Raw genomic sequence first — 6,274 nt, forward strand, 5'->3', positions numbered from 1 at the left:
TAACATATTTATTATTAATATAATTATTTTTAAATTCTGGTTCAGTGAGTCTATCTTCTTGTGCAGTCTTTCCTGGCAGGGGTCTAGATAGGTAGAACAGGCAGGCCTGATAAAGATAGGGTAATTCTGGCAAAAGCAGGGTGGTTGTAAAGTCTGGTCATTTCTTTTTCTTCTCTAAGAAGCCTAAAACTTATAGTTGCCAGGGATGGACGAGCTCTTGCAGAACAAGACCCCGTTGCTGGGAGCCCAGATGTAGAAGGAAACTGGAGGAAAGGTGCTCCAAGAGATGATGTTCTCATCCCAGGCTGAAGTGGACCAGGGAGGGGAGGAGAGACATTTCACCAGACTCTCCTCTACACCCCTCCAGGCAAGCCCCATGGGCAACTGCCACCCCTTAACATGTTGGCCCAAAGGTAGACCACAGCTTCTTCTCCTCAGCTACCCCAGCACAGCTGAGCCAAATCTGGAACGTTCACACAGGATTTTGCTAAAATCCCAGAAGTAGCCCAGGTAAAACCATATGACATCTGCCCTGCCTTCCAGCTTGTTGCTGTAGGCTCTCTTGGAGGACCGCCCCAGGATGGAGCCCCCAGGGACCTGTACCTTAGCTCAGGTCCAGCAGGCCCAGCAGTCTCCTGCCAGCCCCCATCGTTCAGGCCACCTGGTGCCCTCTTGTGGCAGGGACTCCGTTCTTCCTCAGGCTGTGCCTTCTCCCTGTGATGAGCTCTGAAGCCTGAGTGAGCATGAGAGCCCGTTCGCCCAAGACATATAGACAGGCCTTTTCTCTGGGTGCTCCCTGTGTGGCTCCCCGTCCTGTGCAGTGATCATGTGGCCCTCTCATCAAGGCAACAGTCCGGGGTGGGGCTCCCCGGTTTTCCTCTGCCACCATCTTCTGCACGGAGATTAGACTGAGAATGCCCTCCTGACAAGTGGATGTCGCCTGCACTCTCTAAAATGCACAAAGGGGATTGGATACAGCAGGATGCAGGAGGAGACTGCTGCCTCACCTTGGAGCTCCTGCCCTTGACCCTTCTCCCTCTTCCACCCCGCTGGTCTCTGCTCTGGGGGATAACCCTCTGCAGATCAGACTGGCTTCAGCACTGGCAGGGTGCTCCCTGCCTCTGCAGCCTCCCGAGGCAGCTTCAGTGTCCTCCAGCACACGTCCCTGCTCTTGCAGCCTCTCGTCAGGAGGGTTTGTGTCTAGACACAGAAAGGTCAGTCAGGGGCTGGGGGCGCAGGGTTGAGGCAGTACAACTGTGCCAGGTCAGGCCTTAGGACCCTAACCACACTTGAGCAGTTATGGAGCCATGCTGATAGACTGGTTTTTCCCTTCCCTTCCTCCCTCGTCTCTTGCCCTCTTTCTCTCCTCTTCCTCTCTGCCTGTGGGAATGGAACCCAGGGCCTCATGCGTACTAAGCCAACAGTTCATGGGCAACTGCACCCCCAGTTCTCCAGACTCTTCCACACTGACAATGGGCACTGCCGGGGGGGGGGGGGGCAGAGGCTGCTGTAGTCAAGACACCCAATTCTGTCCCTGGCTCTGCCACTGAGTGGTTAGGCAAGTGGGTCTCATTCTGCACACGGAAGACCCGGAGCTGATATGACAAGTAGCCAGGCAGATGAGGAAAGTCATTTCACTTGGATAGTAGACAGATTTTAAGTGTGGTCCCTGCACCTTTAGACCTAGCTCTTCGGAGGTTGATGCACATGGACCTCTGAGGTTAAGGCAAGCCTGATCTGCGAGCCAATTCCAGCCCAGCCAAGATACATAGTAAGACCGTGTCTCAACACCAAAGAGCCCAGCTGTTCTTGAGGACAACAATCAACAGTTGTCCCCACTCTTGAGGCCCCCAACTTAGGACTTGCTGCATTCCTTTAGAGACACTTAACCTCGTTCTCTTGGTTCCAAAGGCTGCTCTGATTCCCTGGGTCCCCCAGAACAAGTCACCATTGCTTCAGTGGGAAAGTCCAAGACACAGGCCGCAGAAATTGGATCCCAGCCCGGTGGGGCCCTCACCTTCCTCTCTGCCTCTGACCCACATTTACTATAGGAATTTTCCTCTCTCAGGGATAGGGTATGGTGAGAGAGGACAGCTTTCCTACAGGAAGGGATGGATGGGCAAATGGGCACAGTGCCCAGGAGGGTAACAGCTGCCCTTGGGTTGGGACCTGTCCCTCAAAAGTCAGGGCTGGGAGCTTAGATGGAATCAGCCATTTCATCCAGAAATCATAGCCAACACCAGTGGCTGAGCACCCATTTCCTTCTTTAGATGCGGGCGATGCTGGCCCCCTGGGCTTCCCTCAGGGAAAGCAGAGGCTGCAGCATCCTGTCTGTGAGTGACATTTCAGGTCAGACCGGAGAGGCCCTCCCCAAACCCACCCCTGTGTAATAACAAGGCTTCACCAAGTCTACACAGAGCAGCTGAGACCATTTATCTCTGTCAGGCCTCACTGGGCAGGTTTTGTTATCTTAGTGTCCAGGAGAGGAAACAGGCCAGGAGGTGAAGAGACTCACCTCAGGCCATGAGTTAATTAATGGCTTCTACTGGGGCTGGATGCCAGTCGTGTGGCCTTCCCACCCCTGCTCTGGGCCAGGCCTGACCTGAGGACCACTCCCTTGCCCAAATGACTCTGTTCTCAGTAGAGCACACTCCAGTGTCCACCTTGGAATTCCAGGCCAGGACCTCGCCTTAACTACCCAGTGACCCTGCTCCTCCCACGCCTGCCCAACACCGCAGATCTTCCCTGCTCCTGTACTCTGGTACATCCTCAGGGACAGTTCCTGTCCATGGGAGGGGCGGGGCAGGTGCCTAGGAGGTCAGGTTAACCGATCCCAAGTACTGGGTGCTCCAGCTAGTACCTTCAAGTGAAGTCCTATTCAGAGGTGAAGAGGTCAGGATAAATGCTGCAAGCCTCCATCTAAGCCATGGCCATCTGTGGCAGAGAGGAGCTGGCCAGGGCAAGCAGGGCGGAGCGTTAGTTACCTGTGCCTTCGCCGTGACAGACATGCCTGACCACAGCCCATCATGGAGGACAGACATGACACAGGAGTGTGAGGCAACATCACACGGTATCCATTCCCAGCCAGCGGAGGTTCGGCTCACTTCCTCCTTGTCTTGTCTGTGACCCCAGCCTGTAAAATGATGCTGCCCCCATGTTCTTCCTACCTCAGTTAAACCAGCCTGAAAGCCCCTCTAATACGTGCCCAAACGTTGGTGTCCTAGGGGATTTAAACTTGGTAAAGTAGACACTCAGAGTTAACTAGTACAGGGCTGGAGATGGCTTGGTAGTGAAGAGCACAGCCTGCTCAGGCAGAAAAGCCAAGTTCAGTTCCTAGCATCCATGTTGGCCTGCTCACATCTCCTATGACTGCAGCTCCAGGGGACTGGGCACCTCTCTCCTGCCTCTATGGGCACACGTACACATAACATGGACAGAAATAAAAGCAATTTTTTTTTTGAGACAGGGTTTCTCTGTGTAGCTTTGTAGCTTGTCCTGGAACTTGCTCTGTAGACCAGACTAGCCTTGAACTCACAGAGATGCACCTGTCTCTGCCTCCCAACTGCTGGGATTAAAGGTGTGCGCCACCACCAAAATAAGAGCAAATCTTAAAGACTGGATTGACTACCAGGCAGTGGCGGCACACAGCTTTAATCCTAGCACTCGGGAGGCAGAAGCAGGCAAATTTCTGAATTTGAGGCCAGTCTGAACAGCTGAACAGTCAGGACTACACAGAGAAACCCTGGGGGGGGGGGGGCGGGATTAGGCATCACAACCAGCTAGAATGCCAGCATGTGTGCCTCCCATGGTCCCTTCATCCTTCATCTTCTGCACTTTTTCTTCATCCTCCACATAGGGATAATGGCAGTTCCTCCCTCCAGGAATTATTGCCAGAGTCAAATAAGAAAATTCCCCCCCAATATTAACCATGCAGCTGGCTTCTAGTCACATGTTCAGTAGATGGAGAGGAGTGACTGGCTTGTTTCCATCACCTCCTTGTCCATCACCACTGCATTTGACTCCTCCCAGCATGCCTCGGGAGCTACTGTCTGTGCCCTGCCTGGAAACAGCACCCAGGGCTGACCTTCACTTGCCTCCTTCAAGTCAGTGCCCTGCTCCAGACATTGTAATTCCACCAACACAAACCCTAAGTGTTCACTTCACTACTGGTTCTTGAGAACTCAAACTTGGCCTGAAACCATCCTGTCTTTTTCTATATAAACACCTGCTGCGTTCCTTGTCCCCAGCCCCGTGTAGCATGGGAGTTCTTGGCAAATCAAGCTCAGAATGGTCCATGCATCCAGGTGTTATTCCCTTTCAGCCCGTCTGAGTATGCCCTGGGATTGTGAGGCACCAATTCTTGCTGATGGAACGCTAGGCATGGGAACTCAGGTTTCAGAAAGGGGTGGGAAGAGTGTCTCCACAGGGGCTGGGTCATCAGAGTTTCAATATCCCTGTCCCTTGGCTTAGCGCTTCCTGAAGCTTCATTCTGTGCTGGAGATGGGCAGAAAAGTGCCCTGGTCACTGTGGCATCTTCTCAGTCTTTTGTCTTGCTCTTTGGGTAGACACTTCTTTGGGCCCCATTTCTCCAGGATGGAGACACTGCTGGCAGAACTGTCCCTGCAGAGGACCTGAGAGGTCAGGGGGTCAAAGGCATTGCTCTTGTGCCAGACACACCTTGTTCTTATCATAATGATTGGCTTTGAACAGTGACCCTCCCACTGAACCTGTGTCTTCCTTGTCCCCTTCAGCTCTGCCCATTAGCAGGGGGCTGTGACCCCTTGGGGGTTGGGGAAAGATTCTTCCTGTTGCTTCCTCACACCTGCTGTCCTTCAGCCTGTCCCAGCTTCCCTCCCGGTAGGAGAGTCCCAGAAAGAGTGTGGCAGAGAGAGTTGAGTCTGAGGGCTCTAACTCCCTGGGGGAAGGAATGTGAGCATGCGGTGGCTGGTTTGCTCTGGACTGAGTACCAGACTGTGGCAGCCCAGCAGTGCAAGGAGCAGCTGGGGCTCAGCCTGAAGAATAGGGGTGGGGAAGAGGTACCAGGTGTTCCTGGAGGCTCCTTGTCTCCCTTTTCCTAGGAACACATCAACAGATTGATCCTTGGGGGGTGAGGCCCAGTGTACACAGGTACAGTGACCTTGATTTCCTAAGTAAACATTGGACGACCAGGACACAAAATCTGGATTGTGCCAGGTGAGCCCTAACAAAGCCTCAGACGCACCAAAAGCTTTTGTCTAGGTGGAGAGGGAAGCTTTAAAGGGACAGGATTATGGGAGATATACTCAGGTTGCTGGTAGCTGTGTGACCTCAGGCATATCCTTCAACTACTCTGAATCTGTTCCTTCAACTATCATGGGGAATGAATGGTGCCTAGAAAGTTCCTATGAGTAAAATAAAATGCTGACTGTATAAACGGAAGCTGCATATCTAGCAACTGCATAAATAGCCAAGTGTAGCAGAACCGGGGAGGCAGAGACAGGAGGATCCTGGGAGTTCGCTGGCCAGTCATTTTAGCTGCATCAGTGAGAGAGATCCTGTCTCAGAAATTAATATGGACAAAAAAATTAAGGAAGACACCAGACATCCACCACTGGAGGCAACACACACACACACACACACACACACACAGGCACATAAAATTCTCAGTGGTTGCCGGGCGGTGGTGGCGCACGCCTTTAATCCCAGCACTTGGGAGGCAGAGGCAGGCAGATCTCTGTGAGTTCGAGAACAGCCTGGTCTACAAGAGCTAGTTCCAGGACAGGCTCCAAAACCACAGAGAAACCCTGTCTCGAAAAACAAAATAAAAAAAAAATTCTCAGTGGTTACCTGGCACACAACATGAGCTTAGTTTTGTTGTGGTTTTCATAGCAACAGTCAGCTGATATGGGACCGTTTCTGAAGGAGGTGGGCCCTGATCTTGTAGATTTGGAGGAGAGGAGGGTGTGGGCCCAGCAATTAGCCCGCTGAGAGGGGAGAGCCTGGACTATAGAGCGAAGAAATAGATGGGGAGGGGCTGAGAATAGCTTAGGGTGGGCAGGGAAAGTAGAGGTGACTTCCCTCTGTAGTCTATGAAGTATGGATCTGTGTACCTATGAATGGCCTTTGGGGGTCAGGCTGTGGGTGGTGAGGAGGCTTGGGGTTCAGTCCAGTGCAAGTGCCCACCCATCAATCCATCCAACAAAGTATTTCCTGAGCATCTACCTGCTAGGGTAGGAGACACTGCTAGGAACCTAGCCGTGCGTGCAGGGCCAGTGAGACCTCGCCCTCCCAGTGC

Source organism: Microtus oregoni, unplaced genomic scaffold, assembly GCF_018167655.1.
Source record: "Microtus oregoni isolate MIOR12 unplaced genomic scaffold, Mior012 000007F_ref0000211, whole genome shotgun sequence".
Taxonomy (NCBI): domain Eukaryota; kingdom Metazoa; phylum Chordata; class Mammalia; order Rodentia; family Cricetidae; genus Microtus; species Microtus oregoni.